Genomic DNA, 22,319 nt, shown 5'->3' on the forward strand with positions numbered 1-22,319 from the left:
TTCTATTGCTACACTGAATTCTAAGTTTTTAATCATAAAGGATTTTTGTTTTGTTTCTCTTTTCCTAAGGAATTACTTTTCACATTAAACACCTGTTGATGATGTATTTTTGGTAATCTTTGTTACTCAAAAGAAAAAGCAAAAGTCACACTTTTAAAAACCGTTGGCTGCCTCAGCATGCACTGGTAATATATACACGTACCGATAGACTAGTTCTGTTTTAAAAAAAGAGAAAGCAAAAGCTTCTTCACGCAACTGCAGAAATAAGTCCCATTAGCAAATACTTTGGCTGAAGAGAACCACACTGACTATAAACAATAGCATAACTGTAGGCCTGCAAAGGTCAAGAGCAACGCTGCCCCTCACTCGTGTTTGACAGAGTCTGCATACTAAGTCTGTTCAGTGTTAATGCAACGTGGCTCGGAGAAATCTTTTCCTTTCCAAAATTGTTAGTGTATTAACCGTTTGATATTCTTACCTTCTGTGCTTAAAGTTAAAAATGATACCACTTCTTTTATAACCTTGAAAATATAATAGAATAAAGCCTCTACAGCTGCTGGCAAACTTGAAACTGACATCATGCCAAACTCTGGGACTAAGCAGAAGCCAGTCGCGAAAGAAAGTGCCACCCTTGTTGACATCCATACAAAGTATGAATGAAAAGCTGGAAGTGATAAATAGTCCAGACTTTTAATCACATTGCAGGAAAGGAATAGAGGTGGTGGGGAGAAAATCTTGTGATCCTCACTCTTCGGTGAGACTTCCCGTTTTATTCTTGTAATTGTCAATGATTTGTGACTTTTCTGGGTGCCAGTTGTTTCAATGTAACTGATATTACATACTTCTCAATGGAAGAGGCTGACCCACACATCTTGATGTAATTTCAAGTAAGTATGAAAGATACACTATTTTGCTATCAAAAATCCAGGTGCTTTTCATCAATCCGTTGATGGAACATACTGACGATACATTGGCCTATGTAGTCTATATTTCTTGATAAAATACATCAAAAAAAATTTAAAAATTGTCTGGGACTAAACCAGAAACTTGAAATATTCCTGACAGGGAGAAAATAAACTAAAAATATAGGTTGAGGAGCCCATCCTTTGTAGATTTAGTATATCACCTGTTTTCTGAAAAATAAGCTTTTGGTTGGATGTAAAGATATTTTCTCTTTAAGAAACATAATGGTGGAAATATGGCAAGGAATGGGGACATACAAAATGCAGTTGCTGGGCCTCTCTTAAGCACTAGAATGCACATCATATATTTTTGAAATAATATTTAAATGACTTTGATAGCTATAAAGCAGCTATGTTTTCAGGAAGATAGCAATTTTTTTTAATATAAGAATAAATTAATGGCAGCATAGCCAGGGACTTCAGAACAGACTGACTGGAGGGGGAGCTTTAGAGAATATTACAGTCCACTCTTATCTATGAGTATGGAGATGAGTTTTACAGGTATTGATACATTATCTGGTATTGATACCAGAACTGGAGATTCTGTTTTAGCATTTGGTTTAATAAAATCAAGCCTGGAACCACACCTTTCTGGATCCTTATCTAGTTATTGCTCTTCCTACTTATTTATTAAAAGAAAAAAATATTTGCAAATTTCTGAAGAGGAGGAAATAATGGGACATCATTAAATTGAATCCTTTTGCTATTATATATAGTAAATAGAAAACTTGAAAATAGTTATGTACAAATGTGGGTGTGATAAGCCACCCTCATTCAGATATCCAGGAAAATAATTAATCAAATAATCTATTTTTAACTTGTCAGTTGAGCTAAAACTCTTATTCAAGTTGCTAAGCACATCCTAAATTTTATAACACATACTTAAAAATCCCAAGTCTAGGCTTACTGCCTGTAGCTCAGTGAGTAGGGTAGCGGCCACATACACCGAAGCTGGCGGGTCTGAGTCTGGCCTGGGCCTGCTAAAACAATGACAACTGCAACCAAAAAAATGGCTAGGCATTGTGGAGGGCGCCTGGAGTCCCAGCTACTTGGGAGGCTGAGGCAGAGAATCACTTAAGCCCAAAAGTTTGAGGTTGCTGTGAGCTCTGATGCCACAGCACTCTACCAAGGGCTACATAATGAAACTCTGTCTCAAAAAAAAAAAAAAAGTAATAATAATAATCCCAAGTCTATATTATATTGGTGGATAATAACATTTTCATTAATAATAATCATTATAGCCTTTCAGTCTGACCAGCAAAGTATGGTTCAAATTCTGAATGAAAAAATAACTTGAGTATGTCAGTGAGTTGATTTGAGAACATTGTTGGATGATTGAACAGTCCCAGGAGCACAGTCCACTGGCCTCTGCTGGGAAACCTCAAATCCTTCAACAGGTGGGCTGTGACCTTTGTATCAGGTACATATTTTTGAAATATTTAAATGCCTTTGATAACTATAAAGCAGCTATGTTTTCAGGAAGATATCAATTTTGTGTTTGCTCGTATTAGAAAAAAATTCTCCTAAACAGAAAATAATTTTGATGTGCAGCTAGTGTTAGCCCAGCATTTTAGATTTGAGAGAAACTTCAGAGATAAGGTGGTTGAAGGGCATAAGTTGGGTCAGGAGCACTTTCTCTGGGTCTCAATCCAGTCGTCTTCCCATTATATGCCGCCTCCTCAGGTTCACGGCTGCGCCTGTAGAGACAGAGTTCAGAGGCAGAAATGAGAGGTGAGGGTGCTTCTCTTACTACTAATGACTTCCGCCCTCTGCCCCTCTCCTTGTGTTTGGATATAAAACTTCCATTCACATAATTGGAATAGTTAGATGCTTTAGAAATATTGACAGAAAGGATTTTAGGCAGAAATTTAAAAATCTGCAGGAATAGCAAAATCTAATAAAATAAAACATTTTCTATCTACAGCAAAAAAACAAACAGTTGCAAACAGCTGGCTTGATAGTTTAGCCTAAAGTGTCAAATTGAAGACTCTCCTAGCTGTAGATATAGCGTCTTCCCCCATAGTCAAGCAGCTGAGTAGTGCCATGGTTCTTAAACTGTTCAAGGTTCCTAGGATGCTATAGCTAATTCACAGGGGCAAACAGGATATTTTAAAATTTCAAGGAAAATGCAGAGGCATCTATCAGACATTATGTAAACTACCACAGATAAGTTGTTTGGTCTTTTCTACTTAATGGAATTTAGTGGTTAGATATTTGTCTGTAAGGTACCATGAAAATATTATTGAGCCATTGATGACACCTTAAAACAAGAAAGTGTGAGAACTTTTGACCTGCTCTAGTATATATTCATTTAAAAAATTATTATGACTTAGCTCGGTGCCAGTAGCACATTGGTTATGGCACCAGCCACATACACTGAGGCTGGCGGGTTCCGTCCAGCTCAGGCCAGCTGAACAACAATGACAGCTGTAACAAAAAATAGCCGGGCGTTGTGGCAGGTGCCTGTAGTCCCAGCTACTTAGGAGGCTGAAGCAGGAGAATCACTTAAGGCCAAGCGTTTGAGGTTGCTGTGAGCTGTGATGTTACAGCACTCTACCGAGGGCAACATAATGAGACTCTGTCTCAAATAAATAAATAAACAAACAAACAAACAAACAAAAATTACTATGACAGGGCCAGGCGCAGTGGCTCACGTCTGTAATCCTAGTACTTGGGAGGCTCTTGTGGGTGGATTGTCTGAGCTCATGGGCTTGAGACCAGCCTAAGCCAGAGCGAGACCTCATCTCTAAAAATAGCCAGGTGTGGTGGTGGCTTATAGTCCCAGCTACTTGGGAGGCTGAGTGAGGCAAGAGGATCACTTGAGCCCAAGAGTTTGAGATTGCTGTGAGCTATGATGTCACGGTACTCTACCGAGGGTGATAAAGTGAGATTCGGTCATAAATAAATAAATATTACGAAGACCTTTGTTTTTTTAACCTGAAAGTGATTGTTCTTCACATAGCATATTGCCAACCGCAGAACAGAGTATTATAACAAAATTTAATTTGCATTTGCAGAACTATAAGTAATATCATGAAGATAATCAATTAATTCATGTGTTTACCGATTGATTCATTTGTCTATATGATTTCAGGCATGCGATTTTTGTTTGTTTATTTGTTTTACTGTAATTAGCCCCCTTTCAAATAGGGAAGTTCAGATGCAGAGGGACCTAACAGGAGACAGCCTGGTCTCAGTCAGGCATTGCAACTTCTACTTTTTGCCCTTAGGCAAGGTCCAGAGCTTCACTTTCTTCATCAACACAATGGATTAATAAGATCCATTGTATGAATTGTTAGAACGATTACATAAGATTACATCTGAAATAGTTCCTAGCACTGTATCTGTTTTATTAGGTTATTTATAAATGATACCTACTGAGATAAGATAATGCCACCAAAACATAGATCCTGTTGTTTTAAAAGAAAAAGGATTCTATAAATCTCACCCAGAACATAGTTGCATTTTATATATTATAGATGTGACTCACTCTGAGTTAGGATCAAACTCACCTGAACGTGGCTTTCTCTGAGGAAAATAAGAGCTGTTTCCAGAAAAGTGGTCTAGTGCCTGTGGAAACATTTGTTTCATTTGCTACAATCTTAACTACTTTATTAAAATCACCACATTTAAAACTTTCTGTAGTCATTTTTCACTTGTCTGTTTATCAGAGTTCATGTTGAAAAAGATTATATGATTTTTAGAAAATGTATGGAGTCACTGTTTTGGCTGTGTAAGACTAGAAATATACTCATATACTCATTCTGCATTTAATACATTGATTAACTTTTCAGAAGTGTGCTAAATAAAATCGCCATATAAAGTTACCGATTGAGATACTTAATTGCCTTATGAGATTAGCTTGAATAAATAGAAGTCGATGAGCCAAGCTTAATAAACTGAAAATATGCTGTATTTACTCTTCATCAGTTTTCTGAACAATATTTCCACTTCCAATAAAAAAAGGAAACTCTCAGTTAATTAGTTCCTCATACCCCACAATAAAATTAATGTTTAGGAGTTAAATACCATAAACTTCCCCAGGCACATTTGCTGATGGGTTGCTGTTTTCAGTTAATGTCACATGTTTCATTGTTTAATGGGGGTATCATGTGGGTTCTATTTCTCCTGTGCAAAACAGGGTCCGTGTGTCTGGTTTTTGGGAGGACTCCATGCTAATTTCTGACTTAACTATGTCAGCTGTGTCAGCCATTGACAACCAGTGCTGAAACAATTACCAAATCACAAGCTAAAAACCCCATTGACATGGTACCCGTTTATCAAACCGACAAAACAGCAAACGTGTGTGGTGAGGCTCACGTACTGTAGGCTCTGTGGAAATAAGCAGAGAGAACTGGCTGTCACCGTATCCTCAGTCTTCAGTACAGTATGTGTGTTAGAATTATTGTGACCAGCTCTTTCCTCTCTCCCCACCACTCTCAAAATTGTATAAACCGATGACTTTGGGAGAGCCTGCCTTAGTTGTAGAGCTTTGCAGATTGTACTTTTTTTAAATATTGCTTTAGTACCTGAACAGCCAGCCAGTCATTTTAAATTTCCGTTTGAAGAAAGTTAGGCTAGTGACTCAAAAACTATGAAGTGACTGGAAAAAGAGAACTGGGTTCAAAAATGTGTACTACAATTCATAATTATAGAGTGGCAGCCACCATCCAGTTCTCATGGGAGAAGTGTTTCTAGGTCAATAAAATATATTTTTTAATTTTAAAAAAATGGAGTTGATAGTATTTTTACAAGATTAATTGTGGAAATGATTAAGGGAGATGTCTTTGTTGTGGCAGCCACATTATTATGACTTGATATAAAAATACAACTGCATTTTTACTTATAAAACCTAGTTATATTTTAATCCCCATAACTCTGTGAAATGATAACTGATTTGTTTGTAACCAATATTTAATCCAGTTCCCCCACATACACACACTACCCCCACCAAGACACATATATATCCGAATAAAAACGTGAAAACCCTTTCTTTAATACATTCTTCAGATTTTATTAGACCATATCTATAGCTAATCTTTTAATCCACCCTGTTTGCTTTTTAATGTTTAAGAACATAATGAATGCTATTCAGTTTACAGCGAAAGCCCATTCAGCTCAGTGTTCTCTTTTTGATGTGATTCCCCACCTTGACAGCGTACATGCGTCAAATGGGAAGAGTGGCTAGCACTCGGTGCTGTCAGCCAAGAGGCCTCAAAATGTGGTATTATCACATGAATTTGCACTCGTCAAGCCTAACTCTTAGATGTCTAGGTTTATATTTTTGTTCCTACAGAAAGAATGGAATCTCATCTCACTAGCAGACTCAGGCTAAGCTCATCAAGCTATGAACCCAGAAAAACAATATATTATTTTATTTGAATAAATGTAACTATTCACAATACTGTACAGTGGTAATCTCCTGTAAACATGTTCTTCCACTCCGGAAAGCTCCATTAGAAGGCAGATTTTTTTTCATAAGATTGATTGGAAACTATGGAAGCAGAAAAATATTTAGTCAAACAGGCTGAGATAACATTTTGCTTCAAACTCTGCAGTAGAGCCAAAATTTCCATGACGACAGAAAAAGTCATGATCTAAGAATATAATACCATGCGGAACGGGGACACAGCTTTACTTTTGACACAGGTGTAACTGCTGTAAACGACTACAGCAATACTAGCCGAAACGTGGCAAAGGAATTATTTTTCACTCACATAATAGTCCCTGCATTGCTCATATGCTAAGTCCGTGATCTCCAGACCCAGGCTTGCTCTCTCATTTGTTCCCTTGCCTTTCATAAATTGTGGCTTAACATCTCTGATCTTGCATATTTGATTCAGATACCAAATCCCTAGCAGCCAACAGAAAGGGAAAAGTCAGGTGAGAAAGAAATACAGCAGCCCTTTAAACAGTACTATTTCTCGGTTGATTTCTCTATTTGTTTTGGCTCTGTTTTCAAAGGGTATATTAGAACTTTTTTCAAGCCTTTTTATATAGTCCACTCATAATACCTGTCTCATTTTTCTAACATATTAAAGGTAGCACGTGCTGAAGGCACAAACCTCAAACGATGGAGAAGTGTAGGAAACAGAAACTAAAAGTTACCTGCCTGTACTCATATACTCACTCACACGCCTATATTCTCGCCTCCCAGAGGTAACTATTATTAATTTGGTCATATTTTTTCAGAACTAGACAGATATAAATACGCATCTATTATATACACCTATCATATATCTGTATATATGCAGTTGAGCATATTTGACACTCTATGTACATATAGGTGCTATATTGCATACACTGTATATGGGGATATACTCTACGTGGACTATAAGCTATTGACAAATGTGAAAAAAAAAAAAAAAACGAGGTCATGGCCATCTTCCTTCCTTTGTACTTTCAGACATGAATTTTCCTGTATCACATTTCCTCGAGGTGGATGTTTTATTTTGGGTTCCCCACTAATGAGCACTTAAGTTTGTCTACAACATCTACTGTTCTAAATGGTGCTACAGTGATTATTTTTGAACACACCGATTTGCGTCCACTGAATTCTTCATGTAACCAGTCCCTTCCCCAGTATATGATCTTTTACTTTAGTGTACTGGTTCCTTTCCAATCATTTTTCACTTGACAAATTTAACTTCTAAATTCTAATGCTGCCCGAGGTGGTTAATGGAGGATTTGAAACATTCAGAATTGGTCCAAGTTATCTAGGAATAGCAGCCATCAGACATACAATCTGAAACTGTTAATTGTTGGTGTTAATAAATTCTGTTAGGAAAAAAAAAATTAAACAAGGGGTCCGAATACTGTAGCATTCCCAGTCTCGTTTCCTATTTTTCTGTCTCCTTAGGCAAATCATTTTCCTCTCTGTACCTTAGCTGCTTTGTCTTTGAGGCAGCCACACTAATGCATCCCACCCATTTCCTAAGGAGATTGTAAAGTTTAAATGGATTAAGTGTATGCATTTCTAAAGAAGTCAAATTACTGCATAATTATGGTATAACACTATTATCTATTAAATATATACTCCCATTATGAACATTTAGGATGTGCGTCATGAAAAGGATTTCAGGAGTTTAATCTAGGTCAGTATACTTCTGACCATTTAAGACATCATCATCATCATTATTATTATTATTATCATTGCATTTGGGAAGGGGACAGAAAATTCTATAACATTTCTTAATTTCCAAAGGCTTAAAATGTATCATTTTGGCAGAAACCCCTAGGCCCGAAATCATCCCAAATGTACATCCCACAGCGTCCGAGCGGTTTCGGAAGCTTCTGGGAGGTAGACTGTGTCAGAAACCCTGATCACAAGAAATGTACAATGGCTGAAAAAGGGGTGTCAAAAAATTAAATGCTTGCTAAACCTTAATATTAAAAGTGGCAAACAAAAGAGAAATTGCTTTTGATTTGATCTTATGTAGCTTATATAAATGCTCCATGTTTCCACTTTCTCATACTTGAATCCTTTTGGATGGATTTTCTCTACACCATTCATTTCATCACAGACACAGAGGTAAACTGTAGACATAGTATTCTAATATAGAGCTGGATGTAGAAGCAACTCCTTAATTAATGATTCTCTGAGCAGCTTAAAATGAGTTATCGCGCAATAGCTGAACTGATGCCTTACTAGGAAGGCTGCAGTACAGAAAGAAAGGGAGACTGTTTGATTCATTGTCATCTTTCCAGAGATACTCGGATTTCTTGGATAATTAATCCTGGAATTTTCATTGGTAATAGAGTTCTCCAATTTATGGGCAAAGAATTGACGAATGTTGTAGCTTTTATATGCAGAAATGTCTTTCCATTCTGAGGGATGTTTCTTAAAGAGTTCATAAATTAATCTTTTTCTAAACTAGCCAACTAGGTAACTATTAAATTAAGGAGGATAAAGTTTTCATTTGCTATGCTACATTAAAAAGTCATGAAAGTATATTTTATTTAAAAAACTCGTTATTAAAGAAAAATCTGGCCTGTGACAGAGCAGTTAAAACCAACACTGACCTCATAATCTCTTCTTTTAAAATAGCTGTATAGTGAAGAGCTAATTTATTAATTTTACTTTCTCAAATAAAATTCATATGAAATATTTATATTCATTACTTACCATTCTATGAAAGTTAATACAAAATATTAGCATTTCTCATGAAGTTTTAAATGTTAAAGTCATATTATACTAGTCTAGCAAATCTAAACAGGATTTACAGGTTTTGCCCATTTAGAAACTCCTTTACCTCAACTTGTATATACCAAATCACTTGTGTTTGGTTCCTCAAGACACTTTAGGAGGGAGAATTGTTACACATTTAACTACTTATAATGAGGAGGAAAGTGTACCTGAGGTTATTCCCATAAGAAAGAGAATTTCAACTTTGTTGGATTTCAGAAAGTTTAAAATAATATGAAACAATCATAATACAGAAGGATTTCGTTTCTATCATTTGGTATATGTACGTAGTATCCCTTTACTACTTGGTAATGACTAATAGATTCTTATTAGTCAACAGAAATTATTTTAAGGCTTCAGAAATGAATGTTTATTTTTTAATGCCAAAAAGGATAAGAATGATTTTTAAAATGAAAATTTACCAAAAAAAGATACGTTATGCAATCTTTTAAAAGAATTATTGTTGTGTGCAAATATGTTGCAAGAGAGTCTATTATTCTTTCCCTTCACTGGGTCCTAATTTCCTCAAATCTCCAAACTCGAGGTCTTTCTGTCCTGTCCCTTTTCTATTCTTTCATTATTTGTAACTGAACACTGTGTTTGTTTGAAATAAGCCCTGGGCCAAACACTAATTTCTTACTTATTTATGTAATTATTTGCCTACTGAACCGTAAGTTTTCGATATGCCGAGAGCTATCACCTGTCTTTGATACTTGTTAATTTCTTAATCATTTATTTAGTCAATAAACATTTTAAGCCTTAACTGCATTAGGCATTATTCTAGATTTAAAGATAAGCAGTATATAATCCCTGTCTTTAGGGCGCTCACAGTATAGCTGAGGAGAACGGGATTGCTATGATCTGCATGTTGTGTCCCCCCCAAATTCATGTGTTGAAATCATAACCATCAAGGTGATGTTATTAGAAGGTGGAACCTTTGGGGAACTGATAAGGTCATGAGGCCAAAGTCTCCAGAGAGCTGCCTCGCCCCTTCCGTGATGTGAGGACATAGCAAGAAGTCACCATCTGTGAATCAAGAAATGATCGTTCATTCCATATAGAATCTGCTGGTGCCTTGGCTGTGGATGTCCCAGCCTCCAGAAATGTGAGACATCGATGTCTGCTGTTTATAAGCTACCTAGTTTGTGGAATTTTGTTGTAGCAGCCCAAATGGCCTGAGGCCAGGATATATTCAGTTGTAATATGATAGAGTTAGGGGTAATATTTTAAGAGAAACCTTTGGAAAGACAATTAATGTAAATCCAAGAGTGTGAAATCTCAGTGAAGGATTCTTGGTAGGGGGAGGTCTCCCTAACTTAAATACTAAGGGACAAAGGCAACTAAGCACTTAAGGGGTGGTTGGACTGGATGGATAAGAAAGAACATTCCAAGTGAATAAAACAGCCTGGATACAGACTGGAAAGCAAGAGCTAGAATAGGGCGTACGTGGACCTGTAAAGAGTTTGGTGTTAAAAGTAATCTATAAGATAAGAAATGATGCTTGAGTCCATAGTTTGAGGATATATGAGACCATTACAAGGAAATATTTATAGACATTACCTGCTGGAGGAACTGAAAAACTGCTGACTGGCAGATGTCCAGATTACCATCATAATGGCTTCCATTCACCTATCCATTTATCTACCTCTCCAGGCATCCATCCATCCATCCATTCATCCATCCATGTCAAGGCATACTTTTCTTATTCACTGTTGTATTTTTCAGCCCCTAACACAAAGCATTATGTAAATAATAATAAATAAAAACACAGTAAATATTTATATCACTTTTTAAATACAGGACACTGTATTTATTGAGAACCTGTAATAAGTGTCACTGGAAACTGAATAGAGAATGAATTTCTTTAGCAGAGGGCTACAGCCTGAGAGACTGATAGAGAGAGAGGCTCTTATAGTAGAAAAAATGTAAACCTGTGAGTCAAAAGAAACATATCTTAGTGATTAATTGGCCATTGAGGGTGAAAGGTGGGAGAAATAAAGTACACTTTGATATTTACAGTCCAGGTGAAATAGGTATCACTAATATTGAAATACCAGGTTATGGAAGAAAGATGATTAATTAAGTTTTGGCACAGGTGAAGATTGAGATTCCTATGGGACAGCTAGGGAGAATCGCTCTAAAAAAAAAAAAAAAAAAAACAGTGGGAGAGGTCTAAGCTGGAGTCACTGATTTGGAATATATTAGTTTTTATATAGCTGTTGAACCATAAGATTGGATAAGATCATTCAGATAAGGTAAATAGAATGAGAACCATAAGATTTGATCAGATCATTTAGATAAAGTGAATAGAATGAGAAAAACCAGGGGCCAAGGATTAGACCCCGAGGAATACCAATATGTAAGGGATGACTGTAGGAAAGTTGAACAGCCTATTATAGAAATGATAAAGTCAGCATGAGCAAGATGTGACGAGAGCAAGAAGAGCATGTTTTAAGAAAAGCCACACAAGTACATGTCTAGTTAGAGAAGGGAAGAATCATCAACAGAATTGGCTGTTGCAGAAATATGTTCATTAAAATTTGACAATCCAGAGGTCGTTAGTAAATTTATAAAGCCATTCTTTAAAAGCATGTGTATTAAGAACTGAAGCGTAGGAGAAAGATTTGCGATTATCACTGAGACTAGTTTCTAAAAAATTTAGATGATGAGAGAAATTAGATGGTTTTTTAGGAGTTTTGGGTTTTCGCGTAAGAGGTACTTTTGCATATATTTAAAGACAATGATGTACAAATTTCTTACCTTGATATTTGAAGTCCTCAGTTGCCTCTAATCAAACTTCTAAATATTTCTTGCTACTGTATAAAATAGGTTCACCTGCAACCTAATTCAGGAAGACACTCTGTTCACTTACTTCTTTGATCCCGGACTACTACTTTTTGGCTCGTTCTTTTATTCATTCAACAAACATTACTAAGCAGCTACTCAACACCAACCATTGAGGCTCAGAGGTTTCTCCCCTCCTTTCTAGTTTTTATCTTTTATTCACGGCCTATCTCAAACCCATCCCTCCCTCTGATTCTTTCCCCAATGATTCTAGCTTGTAAAAAATCCTTCCTTCTCTGGTAATTACTGCCTTTATTATTTGTTTGATTCTACTCATATAGTTTTGATTAATTTTACTTCCCACATTTATATGTTTTATTTTCATAACTGACAGTGTCGTAAAAGCAAGGGTTGACTCTTATTTCTTTGTGCCCTCCCCGTAGTAAGAGTTTGATATATGCAAGCTGAGTGAACATTAGGTGAATATATTATGAAAATAGAAGTATACATTTACATGCTTTAAAAGCAGTCAATGTTTTCTAAAATGTAATGTTTCCCTTATTTAAATAGTAATGCCTCTGGTCCTTATTAACTGAGGATCATCCAGGATACCTTTTTTAATTTTGCAGGGTGGGAATAATATCTGTCCTACTGTTTTGTTATAAAGATTAAATGAGATTTTACGCACACATGTTTTACATATATTCATATCTATATACATATATATGTTCTATGTGTATATAAAATATTTAAACAGAGTACCGAAAGTCAACCATTATTAGTCACCTGTATCTCCAACCAGTGGAAGAATAATAATTGGTTCAAAAAGGATGTCAGAATTATTAAATAATTTTGGGATGCAGTGATATTTCTTTCTTAAACCATGTACCAAAATAAAATAAAAGCTCGAACTACTATTTTTTTCTCACATTTTCCTCTATTTTCTTGTATCAAATTGATTATCAAATCTGTCTCTTAAAGCTCTTCCCTCCTTTTTTTCTTCCTGGTTAGTTCAGTTCATTACCATCTCCCACTGATTTTCTGCAGTAGTTTCCAAAGTGTCTGTCTCCAGCCTCTTGCTCTTCAAATCCATCTACCCCTTGCCACAATATTAATCGATCTGAAACACAAGGCTATGCTACTTTCCTGCTTCAAACCTTTCAGTGACTTACATTGCTTTCAAAGTAAAACATAAGGCTCTGCAAGACATGCATTCTCCTTGCTTCTTCAGCTGCGTAGCTCACCGTTCATTCCCTTTGCTCATCAGAGACACTGGGAGTAATAAAAGTACCCCCTGGATGGAGGGGCCAGTACAGGATAGTGGTTATTGCTAGCACTGCCCCAGGAATGGCAGGAGGCTCCTCCCAAGCAGAAGGCATCCACAGTTCCTTTGTGAACCCTGACATGAAAGAAAGCAACGTGAGAGAAAAGCGCACAATTTTATTCCAAAGTTCCATCCACAGTGTCCTTGCCAACTTCATTTTGCCTCAGACTCCTACAAAACTTCTTCCAGGAAATAGGAGTGGAAATAAGAGTGGTCAGCGCCGGCTGGCTTCAGTGCTCATGTGAGAAGATGATTAATAAGAGCGGTCCTCCTCGTACTGGAGGCAGGTGCTCATTGAATGACTCTGACAGAAAGAAGGCATGGAAAGTAGGGGGGGGAATGGTCCTGCAGTGTGATCTGGGAGTGGAAGTGGCTGTCTTTTACAGAAACCTTAACAAATGGCCTTCCTTGACTGTCCAGTCCAGCGGTTCTCAACAGGTGGCCCTCAACCCCTTTTTATCAATGAAAGTACATTGCGGCATTAGGAAGGTTGAGAACCGCTGGTCTAGTCTATGTCCAGGTTCAGTTCCTTTTTTGAGGTTCCAGAATACCTTCTCCACTCTTTCTACTTTGCTTATTGCATATTTCAGTGTGAGGATGTGGTGTTCCCCTCACCTGTCTAAGAACTCCTTTGGGGCCCGGATTGCATGCAGGGCTGGTGGTGTGGGTGCGTGGGTCTGGGTATGTGTGTGTTGGTTTAAATTTTTATATTTCCAAACACCTAGAGAAAGCAATCTTGTGTTGGTCAAGGAGGCAAACGAAAACAAACCAAAACTATGAAAGGTAAATAAAAAAGGAATCTCCACGTTTCGGTGAAGATAATGCCATAAAACTTTCTAGATCTTTTATATGAGTTCAGTGACTGAAAGGCTGAGTAGTGTTGACCCTGGTTAAAGCCACCTATGCTTTTCATAGTCTCCTTCAGCCTAAATAAGCCACGGGGGGTTGGGGGGGAAGTGTTTGTCTTAGTCTATGTTGTATAGCGTAGAAATGAACCCTTCATAGTATTACTGGAAATCATTAATATCTAAATATTCATAATTATAATGCTGATGCAATGACAATGCTTTCAGAAAGGTCATTTAATACTAGCCATATCGTTTGGGTCAATAGCTACTGTAACCTAGGTTTTTTTTTCTCTGAAAACAATTGACCGAGATGCCTCAGTATAGTTTTTAAGTTTCTGACAAATTTCAATTTTGAGCTAGATTTTTCCATGGTTGGCCTTGAAGCAAATTAATTTTGGAAAGGCCTAAGGAAAATTGCTCAAATGGTTAAAACCTGGGAAAGAGTAAATTACATTTAACTAGTTGAAAGTCAATTTGAATAACCTACACATGGTTGAACTTTAAAAGTCAAAGTTTTCCATTATCTGATTTTTACTGAGTGAGTACCTCATGAGCTATTTACAAAATAAACCTGTTGTAATGTTTTTTTAGTACAGTTAATTGAGGGATGGTACAAATAAATGACAGTATTTATTTAAATAAAAGCTCTTTTTTCCCCTGCCTCTTCTGAATTTTTCCTTGGCCATCAAGAATGACCCGCAACCTTGTATGTGATGTTAATTATAGATTTTGTTTCCACTGTAGAACAGTGACATATTCATATAATATATCTTTTTTTAAAAAATTGATTTAATTTGCCATATTGGAAACTTTTAATTGTATTTGCTTTGTAATTTGGGGAACATATCAACCTAACCAATTCTTAATGATCTGGACCAGAAAAAATTGGTAGTAAGGGAGACATGTTTTAAGTTATATGGGTTTATGAGTTGAATGGAGATGGTTGCAATAGTGTGGAGCCTCAGCACAAATCTTTTGAAGTTGGTTGATACCCTGTTTATGGTTATATATTTATAGCTTGGAAATTAAATAAAACTAAAGTAAGAACTGTAGTAGTCTCAAATTCCTGTTACCAGTCTCCCTCAATCGACTTAACAAAAAATACATTGATACACGCCTGTACATGGAAGACATACTGTATGAGTTTTTTACGGTTGCCACAACAAAATCCCATGGACGAGGTGGCTTAGACACCGATGTTGTCAGCGATGTTATTTTCTGACAGTTCTGGAAGGTAGGTGTCTGAGGGCAAGGTCTCGGCAGAGTTGATTCTTGTGAGGCCTTTCCTTTTGGTCTGTCGATGGCCACCTTCTCTCTGTGTCCTCACCTGATCATCCGGGGATCTGTGTTAGTTGTATCCTAATTGCTTCTGCTCATAAGGACGCCGGTCATATTTGATGAAAGCCCACACATATGTCTTCATTTGACCTCAATTCCCTCTTCAGAGACTCATCTCCAAATACACTCAATTCTGCAGGACTTGGGGTGAGGGGCTAATACAGCAATTTTGAGGGTGACACAAGTCAACCTGTAACACACATATAAAACTATTAACTCGCACATACATGTTTTACTGTGCTTTACTCCAGTGCATTTCACAGATGTTGTACAAATTGAAGGATTGTGGCACCCCTGAATAGAGCAAGTCCCCTGGCACCATTCTTCCAATAACATGTGCTCACTTGGTGTTACCGTGTCACATCTCATTCATTCTTGAAATATTTGAAATTTCTCCATTCTTATCATTTGTTAGGGTGATCAGTGATCATTGACATTACAGTTGTAATTGTTTTGGAGCACCATGAACTGCCACCACATCAGATGGCAAATTCAATCCACAAATCTCGTGTGTGTTCTGACCTGCTGACTGACTGTTCTCCCCATCTCTCCCTTGGCCTCTGTATTCCAAGACAAAACAATACGGAAGATTTTCACTAGTGAAAGTATTAAATTAGGCCAATGAATGGCCTCTTAAGTGCTCAAAGAAGAGTCACACATCTCACTTTCTATCAAAAGCTAGAAATCATTAAAAGTAGTGTAGGTCTTTTGTGCCAAACACTTAGCCACGTTGTGAACGTGAAAGAAAAGGTCTTGAAAGAAATTAAAGTGCCACTCCAATAAGCACGTGAACAATAAGAAAGTGAAACAGTCTTACTGCCGAAAGGGAGAAGTTATGACTGGTCTGGATAGATGATCAAACCAGCCGCAACATCCCTTGCTTAAGCCAAAGCTTATTCCAGAGCAATGACCTTGCTTTCCTGAGTTCTTTGAAAACTGAGAGAGGTGAGGAAGCTGCAGAAGAAAAGTTTGAAGTTAGCAGAGGTTGGTTCATGTAGTTTAAGGAAAGAAACTATTTCCATAATATAATACTGCAAGGTGAAGCACCAAGTTCTGATGCAGCAAGTTAGCCAGATTTTGCTAAAATCATTGATACAAAGTTGATTACATTCCACAACAGAGTTTCAACCGAGTCGCAGCAGCCTTCTGTTGGAAGAAGATGACATAACTAGAGTGGAGAAATCAATGCTTGGCTTCAAAGCTTCAAAAACCTAGCTGACTCTCTTCTTAGGGGCTAATGAAGCTGATGATTGTAAGCTGAGAAAATAGTCATTTACCATTTTGAAAATCCTAAGTATTTTAAGAATTATGTTAAATCTATACCTGTGTTCTATGAATGGAACAAGGGCTGCATGACCACATCTGTGACAGTATGGTTTACTAACTATTTTAAGCCACTGTTGAGACCTACTGCTCAGAAAAAATTACTTCCTTTAAGATATTATTGCTCATTGACAGTGTACCTAGTCACCCAAGAATTTTGATGGATATGTACAAGGAATTAATGCTGTTTTCATACCTATGAACACAACATCCATCCTGTAGCCCATGGATCAAGGAGTGATTTTGACTTTGAAGTCTTTCTATTCCAGAAATACACTTTGTAAGGCTATCACTGCCATAGATGGTAATTCCTCTGATAGATGGGGGCAAAGTAAATTGAAACCTTCTGGAGAGAATTCACCATTATAAATACTTTACAAACATTCATGATTTATAGGAGGAGGCCAAAATATCAACATTAGTAGGAGTTAAGAAGAAGTTGATTTTAACCTTCATGGATGGACTTTGAGGAATTCAAGACTTCAGTGGTTGAAGTAACTATAGGTGTGATGGAAACAGCAAGAAAAGTAGAATTAGAAATATAGCCTGAAGATAAGCCCAAATTGCTGCAGTCTCGTGATAAAACTTGAAAGGATGAAGAATTGCTTCTTGTGGATGAACAAAGACAATGATTTTTTGAAGTGGTACCTAGTCCCAGTGAAGGTGCTGTGAGCATTGTTGGTGTGACAACAAATGATTTAGAATATTACATAAACTTAGTAGAGCAGTGGTGAAGTAAAGGTTTGAAAGAATTGGCTCCAATTTTGAAAGAAATTCTGTAAAGACATTGCATGCACAGAAAAATTTGTTGTGAAAGGAAATGTCATCCTATAAGGCCAACTTCATTGTTGTCTTACTTTAACAAATTACCAGAGCCACCTCAATCTTCAGCCGATACCACTCTGATTAGTCAACAGCTATTACCATCAGGCAAGACCCTTTACCAGCAAAGAGATTACTCTGGAGGCTCAGGTGACTGTAAGAAGTTTTTAGCAATAAAGTATTTTTAAATTCAGGTTATATGCATTGTTTATTTAGACATAAGCTGTTGCATACTTAATGGATATAATATCATCTACAGATAACTATGAAAGTTATTTCACCAAAATGTTTCTGTGACTTGTTTTATCTTTCTACATTTTTGCAATGCTTGGAACCCACAGTACATGTATACTGTATTTGCATATACTACATATATTTAAACACATATACCCTGTGGCCTGAGGGTAACATAATGGCTGTCACATAAATATGCATATCCAAAGACAAGATAATTATTTAATTTCATTTTATACATTCATGAATTTGGAAATTGAGAAAAGATAATATTCTAATATATGCATATTTTTAAAATTTTATAGAATCATCTAGATCAGCGGTTCTTAACCTGTGGGTCACAACCCCTTTGTAACAATGAAAATACATCGTGGCATTAGCAAGGTTGAGAACCACTGATCTAGATTTTAACTAATGAGCTTTAAATGTCCACAGAATTTGTTATTAACAGTTAGATGCTAGTAATGCAAAAATGCTGAGAACATCATAGCAGGTGTTTGGCCATCAATCCAGATTTCCTAGGAGAGGGTCTATCTCTAGGATCAATAGTCACATCATCTTAAGACTTCCTATGACGTAACTTCTCCAGTAATGCTTGTTAACACTTCATTCTTTGTCTATTACCTTTTCATATCCAAATCTCCTCAAGACTGGAGTATGAAAAATTTCCCAACATTCTGCCATCAATCTCTTTTCCTTCTACTTCATTCTATCACCTGTCAGTTAAACCAGTTTTCTCTTCATTCCTTTAGCATGTTATAGTAGTACTTTGATTCATTCCACCCTACCCAGAACATCTCTCCACCAGCCCCCAGCCTGCATATCTTCAAGGTGAAGGTCCCTCTTCACTTGCCTGCAATTAGTTCTCCCATAACTCCTATAGCACTCACAGACGGTCAGTACTACTCAAATAAGCATGTAATTAGAAAAGATAAGAATGAAATAGACACCAGGTTTTGCTGTATCTTTTTATTTTTGTCTCCCATTGCACCCAGCAAAGTTCTGGTCACCTAGTAATCGTCAGAGGTGTTTCTTAATCGATTACAACAGGAATAATAAGTTATATAAAATGAATTTTCACTGTGAAGACCACCACAGTTTCTACACTTTGCTCTAGTTAGTTTCAAGATTGCATTCATTGAATGAGGAATACAAATGGATTAAACAATGGAAGCATTTAAATTGTCAGTTTTGATATTCACATTGTCATACCAATTATGCTATTTTAACTGGTTTGCATGAATACAAATTTAGTTTTTAAATATCTAAACTTCCCTTTATAAAATCAGGTAGTGTTCTGAAGATTAAATATTAAAAATACCAAATGATAAGCAAAATTCCTTCATATATCATCAGTTGTTCCCTCTCTTTACTGTATCATAAGATTTTTTTTTAACCAGGTGTGGTGGCTTCCTCCTGTAATCCTATCACTCTGGAAGGCCAAAGCACTGGATCACCTGAGCTCAGGAGTTCCAGACCAGCCTAAGCAAGAGTGAGGCCCTGTCTAAAAATAGAAAAACTAGCCAGGGGTTGTGGCAGGAGCCTGTAGTCTCAGCTACTCAGGAGCCTGAGCCAGGAGGATCGCTTGAGACCAAGTGTTTGAGGTTGCTGTGAGCTATGATGACTCCATAGCACTCTACCCAGGGGGACCAAGTGAGACTCTCTCAAAAAAGAAAAAACAGTGTTCTTCCCTCTATTTCCTGGATCCTCCTCATTCACATACAAGCATGCTGTAATTTTTCCATGTCTTTACTTTTTAATAAAGTTTTCTTGATCACTAGCTACTGCAAAACACCTCAGTGGAATTCTGTTCCAATACTTCTCAGACTCCAGTATGCACATAAATCATCTTGGAATCTTGTTAAAATTCAAATTTTGATTCAAAAGGTATATACGCTTTCTGCTTGAATAGATTCTCTCAAACTTAGTGGCTTAAAGCAGCAAGTATTTACTTGGATGCCTTCCTGCTGGGTACCAGGGGGTCAGGACCATTCCCGTACCTGCAGTCAAGACGTCCTCCGTTGCATTATTGCTTCATCTCTCAGCTCAACTTGGGAGAATCCGCTCCACATTCCCGCCCTCGTGTTGCCAGGCCTCATGTCTTTGCTTGCTATTGGCCAAAGACATCTATCCTTTGCAATGTGGACCTCTCCACAGGGCAGCTCGCAGCCTGGCTACTTGCTCCACCAGGCTGGTGGAGGGACAGGTGGCAGGGGACAGAGGGATGGGGTGGCGGGGAGTCAGCAAGCAGGACAGAGCTAAAAATTATTTTGTAACCCAATCTTAGAAGCAAAATCTCATCACTTTTGTTATAGTCTTTTCATTTAAAAGGCACTTACTAGATCCAGCTCACACTCAAGAGGAGGGGATTACACGGGTTATAAATACAAGGAACTGGGCGTCATTGGAGGTTCTACGTCAGAGACTGGCTGCCTGCCACAGTGCAGTCAGGGTGGGCTCTGAAATTCTGTTGAAATCCTAGGTGAAGCAGTGTTCCTTATGGAGACTCTTGCTTTGAAAAGCAAGGGTCTACACTCCCTGCCTCTAGTCCCTTTCCTTCTATGATTCTCTATTCATCATCTTCTCTCTGATTAGGCTTTACACCCTTCCCTCCACAGAAACCTCCCTTTTGAAGTTACCAAATGACCTTCACATTACTAAATCCAACATTTAAAAAACTTGATCACTCTCTCTGAAAGTCTTTCTTTACTTGGCTTCTGGAACAGCAAATTTACATTTCCTCTTAGTCTCTTCTGCTACTTACCTAGTCCCCTGACAATAAACGTTAACGTGTCCCACAGTCCACTTGTTGGACCTCTTGTACTTGTAGCTACTGTTAACTCCTAAATGGTCTCATCAAGACTCATGGCTTTAAGTTCCAGATACATGTGAAGCACCCTGAAGCTTTTGTAGACCTTTCCCCTAAAGTCCCAACATATTTATCAAGTGCCTAAAGACCCCCTGTAGTTGGATATGTGAAAGCAATGTCGAACTTAGTGACTAAAACAGAAGTCTTTGTTCCCACCCCTCCTCCCGCCCCCAGACCCCCAGCAGGCCTGCTTCCCATCACGTTTACAAATCCAGTAAACACTAACACTCTTCACTCAGGGGCTAAGGTGAAGAAACTGGAACTCACCCTGTGTGTTCTCTTACTTGTTTATAAGTCATCAAAGTTTCATCAGTTACATGCCTTATATGTCACTTGAATCTCCCTTTCACTCTCCATCCCAGCGTCACCACCTAAAAGTCCAAACATTGTTACCTATTATACACGTTTCTGCATCTACTTACTAGTTGATTACAGTTTCCAACCTCAAACCCAAGCGATCTTACTTAACTGGTCTGGTTTCCACATTCATGGTTACCTTTATCCCACAGGATAAAATTTATACATTTATTTATTTATTGATTGATTGATTTAGCCAGAGTCTCCCTGAGTTGCCCAGTGGTGTCGTCATAGCTCACAGCAACCTCGAACTCTTAGGCTCAAGCCATCCTCCTGGTGCAGCCTCATGAGTGGCTGGGACTGCAGGCTCCCACCACAACACCCAGCTAGTTTTTCTATTTTTGGTAGAGATGGGGTCTTGCTCTTGCTTAGGCTGGTCTTGAACTTCTGAGCTTTGGTGATCCACCTGCCTCATCCTCCCAGAGTGCTAGGATTACAGGCCTGAGCTAAAGTTTATATTTTTGATGTTGTTTATAAAACCATATGTAATCTGACACCTGACACCCTCTTCACTACTTTACTCTACACTTCAGCAGTACAGGGACTGGACTATGACATGCAACTTCCACGTGACTCTGACTCTTCATGAATATTGTTTCTCTGGCTGAAAGTCTCTTCCTTCCCTCTTTGTCTGATAGCTTTCACTTAATTCTTGTGTCAGTTTAAATATGACTTTTTCCTGGAGGCATTCTCTGACCTCTTGAGCAGGTTTGGGGCACCCATAGTGTAGTCCATAGCAGTAAGACTTCCCTATCTTAACTGTCAGTATATTTCATAGTGATCATTTAATTATCTTTTCTGCCTTTTAACCTGTAAGCTCTGGAAAGGTCAGATCCACAGAAGTAGATTCAGGTTATTTTGAAGGCTAAAACATAGAATTTTGGGGACCTTCTTTAGACGAAAACTACGAAGGTTTTATACACACACACTTAGAAAAGAAAGTGAGTATTGATAATAAGAAATCACAATAAAGTATAAACTGTAGAAACACGACAAATATAAAAATATATGACAAATATAAAATATATAGTGAACACATTGCCAGGGGCCCTTTCCAGAAGCCCAAAGCTTAAATTCCTACCACATCTACAACAGCATGTGAGTCTCTTTCAGAGCTCTATTTCTAATGCTAAAACCAGTGCTTCACACTGAGCAGGTCCTCCATAAATATTTTTGAATGAGTGTATTAATTTAGCAATAAAACTTCACAATTAACTTTATGATTTTTTAAGATAAAATCCTTTTGCGGGGGAAACCATCTATTTTTGGTTTT

General features: G+C 37.5%; 1 protein-coding gene across 3 annotated transcripts in view; it reads left to right on the forward strand.

The window, feature by feature from the left end:
• SOX5 (SRY-box transcription factor 5) overlaps positions 1-22,319 on the forward strand; it is a 439,900-nt gene that overhangs the window by 299,000 nt on the left and 118,581 nt on the right. The window lies entirely within an intron of this gene.

The sequence above is a fragment of the Nycticebus coucang genome, chromosome 12 (genome assembly GCF_027406575.1).
Source record: "Nycticebus coucang isolate mNycCou1 chromosome 12, mNycCou1.pri, whole genome shotgun sequence".
In the NCBI taxonomy this organism is placed as follows: Eukaryota; Metazoa; Chordata; class Mammalia; order Primates; family Lorisidae; genus Nycticebus; species Nycticebus coucang.